We start from the raw sequence: 6,133 nt of genomic DNA, 5'->3' as shown, positions 1-6,133 counted from the left end.
ATATAGAACACGGTTTTATTACTTCCGGTTTGAAAGTTTCTTTCTCATTTAGCGGAATTAATTGAGTCATGAAGACTTTTCAATTTCTATTTCTGGATGTTTAACTTTTCTTTATATTCATATATGTCGATTTATTGTTTAATCTCTGACGCATGAATGCATCAATTTTCCCTTGTATCGGAGTAAAAAATTAAAAAAATATGCTAATAACAAATTTAGAACATGCACAGTTTATACCTCAAATGTTCATTCTAGATATGTCATTGATCTGATCTGTCTATATCAGGAATCGTTATCGGATAAAATTCTCATAAATCGTTTTATAGTATGCCTAAAACTTCTAATCTGTATAGCGGAAGTAAAGATTGAAGGATTTATCAACTTACATTCCTACTGAGTAAGCTTTAGATAAAGCCTGTCGGATGAGGGTGTTAAAAAAGGTGTACACTTTTTTGCTAATCAGAATGCCTAATGTCATTTGAAACTCTAAATGCCAAATACATGCATGTTGTCAACCGAATTATTCAACATAGTATATAATTATTTCATCATCTACATGTATCAATTTGTTGTTGGATTTTAACCTGTCGACGAGTAAGATTTCTCTCGGCCTATAAACTTGCATTTTTTTTTTGTCTATAAAGAGTTTGAATTTAATTAAAATATGTACCTGTTTTTTCTTCGTGACCGGTATTGTTTCGGCAATAAAATGAGTAATCGACATGTAAGTATACTGTGAAGATTTTTTTTAAAAACGTGGTATTATAAGTTAATAATTCCACTCTAATTTGCATATGCCTTTTTTCGTGCATTATGATTGGCTGTTCATCTTTTACGACCTCAGCGATGAGTTTTTACAACAGTGTAAATTCCATGTACAAATCGTAAACAACATGGCTACCATCGCTTCCACGAAAGATAGAGCCGTTTAGAGGCTTAAAACTTTATTATGTTTTATTTCATTCATTTACGACATTGTTTGTTCAAAACAACTTATGGCAGGACGGCATACCTGCGTTGTAGTAAGTAGTGAGATTTAAATAGCCAGTTAATTGACTTAGCTTAAGAACTAATTCTTTAGCCGAATCTGTTTGTCGCTGGCTCGTCACCAAGCGGTCTAGGGTTCGATCCTCGTTGGCGGAGTATAATTTTGGGAGTCAAGTCATGCTCTCCCGTTACAAACTATTTTAAAAGAATATAATTATAAGTAGCTCGTAAATACTTTGATTATTGAAATTGACAATCATGTCACTCTGTCCGTTGAATACTGCCATAATTAACATGGAGCACCTTGATGAATGAACACAGAACTCTCCGACATAGTGCATAATTGAACTACAACTACTACTTGGCCATTCTCAGTTTTTTTTTTTTTAATTTTCAGGTCGAAATAAATTTATCGACCTTCAGGTGGAAACAGTCAGTTAACATTCAAAGTTAAGCCACAATTATTCCTTAGATACATGATCCTATCAACTAGCTACAAGTGCTACAAGTTATTCCAAAGACACCTATATTTCATGTAATGGCGCTTAATTTCTGGACGCACAGTTCCAAAGACACGTACTTAAACATACCTGCAAGCGATAAAGTCTTAGAATATAATTTCAACATTACCCATACACTACAGCTCAATTTTCATAAGATACACATGGCCAAAATAGCCAAATAGAATTATTATTGCAAAAGCAATAATACGAGATCAAAAAAATCTACATTATCTGCATTATCGAAATTCCGCTGTCATCGTCTACGTTTTAATTTTTATTATAAAAAATAGGCACTGATAAGAGGTTTGAGGTGAACTATTATAATTGGATTGTTGTTAATGCAAACCAAATTGATACATGTAAGCATATTTAGTTCGCAGTAAAAGTTGTTTATTGAGTTTGTTTATTGGCATAAATAACAAAGATTGAATTGAATTTAATATATTAGAAATACTACAAAGGTGACCTAACAACCTGCATTTGAACCTTAATGGCCAATGAAACACCTGAAAACGTAGGCTTCAACTGACAGAATCACCTGTAACGTAGGCTTCATCTGATAGAAACACCTGTAAGGTAGGCTTCGTCAGATAGAAACACCTGTAACGTAGACTTCGTCTGATAGAAATAGTTGTAACGTAAGCTTCGTCTGTAACGTAGGGTTCGTCTGAAAGAAACAGTTGTAACGTGGGCTTCGTCTGATAGAAACAGCTATAATGTACGTTTGATCTGATAGAAACAGTTGTAACGTAGGCTTCGTCTAATAGAAAAATCTTTAACGTAGGCTTCATCAGATAGAAACATCTGTAACGTAGGCTTCATTTGAAAGAAAGGGTTCGTCTGTAACGTAGGGTTCGTCTGATAGAAACAGTTGTAATGTAGACTTCGTCTGATAGAAACAGTTGTAACGTAGGTTTCGTCTGATAGAAACAGTTGTAACGTAAGCTTCGTCTGATAGAAACAGTTGTAACATAGGCTTCGTCTGATAGAAACAGTTGTAACGTAGGGTTCGTCTGATAGAAACAGTTGTAACGTAGGATTCGTCTGATAGAAACAATTGTAACGTGGGCTGCCTCTGATAGAAACAATTGTAACGTAGGCTTCCTCTGATAGAAACAGTTGTAACGTACGTTTTATCTGATAGAAACAGTTGTAACGTAAGCTTCGTCTGATAGAAACACCTGTGACGTAGGCGCCATCTGGTAGAAACACCTGTATCGTAGGCTTCATCTGATAGAATCACCTGTAACATAAGTTTCATCTGATAGAAACACCTGTGACGTAGGCTCCGTCTGATAGAAAGACCTGTAACGTAGGCTTTATCTGATAGAAACACCTGTAACATAGGCTTTGTCAGATAAAAACACCTGTAACGTAGACTTCGTCTGATAGAAATAGTTGTAACGTAGACTTCGTCTGATAGAAACATCTGTAACGTAGGCTTTGTCTGATAGAAACACCTGTGACGTAGGCTTTAACTGATAGAAAGACCTGTAACGTAGGCTTTATCTGATAGAAACACCTGTAACATAGGCTTCGTCAGATAAAAACACCTGTAACGTAGACTTCGTCTGATAGAAATAGTTGTAACGTAGACTTCGTCTGATAGAAACATCTGTAACGTAGGCTTTGTCTGATAGAAGCACCTGTGACGTAGGCGTCATCTGATAGAATAACCTGTAACGTAGGTTTCATCTGATAGAAACACCTGTGACGTAGGCTCCGTGTGATAGAAACACCTAAAACGTAGACTTCGTCTGATAGAAAGACCTGTAACGTAGGCCTTATCTGATAGAAACACCTGTAACGTAGGTTTCATCTGATAGAAAGACCTGTTACGTAGGCTTCGTCTGAAAGAAAAATATTTCATGTAGGTTTTATCTGATAGAAACACCTGTCACGTAGGCTTCATCTGATAGAAAAACCTGGTACGTAGGCTTTGTCCGATAGAAAAATCTTTGAAAGAAACAGTTGTAACGTAGACCTCGTCTGATGGAAACAGTTGTGACATTGGCTCCGTCTGATAGAAACACCTGTAACGTAGGCTTCATCTGATAGAAAGACCTGGTACGTAGGCTTTGTCTGATAGAAAAATCTTTGACGTAGGCTTTCTCTGATAGAAACATCTGTAACGTAGGCTTAATTTGAAAGAAACAGTTGTAACGTAGACTTTGCCTGATGGAAACAGTTGTAACGTAGGCTTCGTCTGATAGAAAGTTGTAACGTAGACCTCGTCTGATAGAAACAGTTGTAACGTAGGCTTCTTCTGATAGAAACAGTTGTAACGTAGATTTCGTCTGTAACGTAGGGTTCGTCTGATAGAAACCGTTGTGACGTATGGTTCGCCTGATAGAAACAGTTGTAACGTAGGCTTCGTCTGATAGAAACAATTGTAACGTAGGCTTCGTCTGATAGACACAGTTGTAACGTAGGCTTCGTCTGATAGAAGCAGTTATAACGTACGCTTGATCTGATAGAAACAGTTGTAACGTAGGCTTCGTCTGATAAAAACAGTTGTAACGTAGACTTCGTCTGATAGAAACAGTTGTAACGTAGGCTTCTTCTGATAGAAACAGTTGTAACGTAGACTTCGTCTGTAACGTAGGGTTCGTCTGATAGAAACAGTTGTGACGTATGGTTCGCCTGATAGAAACAGTTGTAACGTAGGCTTCGTCTGATAGAAACAATTGTAACGTAGGCTTCGTCTGATAGACACAGTTGTAACGTAGGCTTCGTCTGATAGAAGCAGTTATAACGTACGCTTGATCTGATAGAAACAGTTGTAACGTAGGCTTCGTCTGATAGAAACAGTTGTAACGTAGACTTCGTCTGATAGAAACAGTTGTAACGTAGGCTTTGACTGATAGAAACAGTTGTAACGTAGGCTTCGTCTGATAGAAAAATCCTTAACGTAAGCTTCATCAGATAGAAACATCTTTAACATATGCTTCATTTGAAAGAAAAGTTGTAACGTAGGGTTCGTCTGTAACGTAGGGTTCGTCTGAAAGAAACAGTTGTAACGTAGATTTCGTCTGATAGAAACAGTTGTAACGTAGGCTTCGACTGATAGAAATAATTGTAGCGTAGGCTTCCTCTGATAGAAACAGTTGTAACATAGACTTTTTTTATAGAAACTTTTGTAACGTAGGCTTCGTCTGATAGAAACAATTGTAACGTACGTTTTATCTGATAGAAACAGTTGTAACGTAGGCTTCGTCTGATAGAAACACCTGCAACGTTGGCTTCATATGATAGAAACACCTGTAACGTAGGCTTCGTCTGATAGAAAGACATGTAATGTAGGCTTTATCTGATAGAAACACCTATAACGTAGGCTTCGTCTGATAGAAAGACATGTTACGTAGACTTCGTCTGATAGAAAAATCTTTAACGTAGGCTTCATCAGATAGAAACATCTGTAACATAGGCTTCATTTGAAAGAAATAGTTGTAACGTAGGGTTCGTCTGATAGAAACAGTTGTAACGTAGGCTTCGTCTGATAGACACAATTGTAGCGTAGGCTTCCTCTGATAGAAACAGTTGTAACGTACGCTTTATCTGATAGAAACAGTTGTAACGTAGGCTTTGTCTGAGAGAAACACCTGTAACGTAGGCTTCATATGATAGAAACTCCTGTAACGTAGGTTTCGTCTGATAGAAAGACATGTAATGTAGGCTTCGTCTGATAGAAAGACATGTAATGTAGGCTTTATCTGATAGAAAGACCTGTTATGTAGGCTTCGTTTGATAGAAAAATCGTTAACGTAGGCTTCATCAGATAGAAACATCTGTAACATAGGCTTCATTCGAAAGAAACAGTTGTAACGTAGACTTTGTCTGATAGAAACAGTTGTAACGTAGGCTTCGTCTGATAGATACAATTGTAACGTAGGCTTCCTCTGATAGAAACAGTTGTAACGTACGCGTTATATGATAGAAACAGTTGTAACGTAGGCTTCGTCTGATAGAAACACTTGTGACGTAGGCGTCATCTGAGAGAAACACCTGTAACGTAGGCTTCATATGATAGAAACAACTGTAAACTGTAATATAGGCTGCAACTGATAGAAACAATTGTAATGTAGACTTCGTCTGATAGAAACAGTGGTACGTCTAATAGAAACGTAGGCTGTACACTTCGTCTGATAGAAACAGTTGTAACGTAGGCTTCGTCTGATAGAAACAGTTGTAACGTAGGCTTCAACTGATAGAAACAATTGTAACGTAGGCTTCGTCTGATAGAAACACCTGCTGAGTCCCTCTTTTTATCTGTAAGATAGGATACGAATGAGAAAAATTTGCTTGCAACCTTATATCGATTCTATCTGCGAAGTAGATTTTAAAATTTGGTAGTGTTTTTTCTACAATAAATGTCTGGCTTCATTCGTCGGTTTTCTTTGAATTATAAGCCCTTGTCTGTTTAGAGAAAATGTTGAAATTTAAACAACATACGGAGTTGTGTAGCCAATTTATTTAACAAACAAAACAAAATAACTGGCTAAAGATGTATACAATGATAAAAATGCGAATATCAAAAAGAGAAAAGACTTCCACTGAAAATGCAAACTCTCTAAAAATGTGGTTGAGGCAATTTTTCCTACTTACAGCGTTATAGGTGATCACCATCTCTCATGATATATCAA

This window comes from Perna viridis, chromosome 5 (genome assembly GCF_037379345.1).
Source record: "Perna viridis isolate PV_CMFRI_1.1 ecotype Kerala chromosome 5, ASM3737934v1, whole genome shotgun sequence".
NCBI lineage: Eukaryota > Metazoa > Mollusca > Bivalvia > Mytilida > Mytilidae > Perna > Perna viridis.
Note: the sequence above shows the minus strand (reverse complement) of the source record.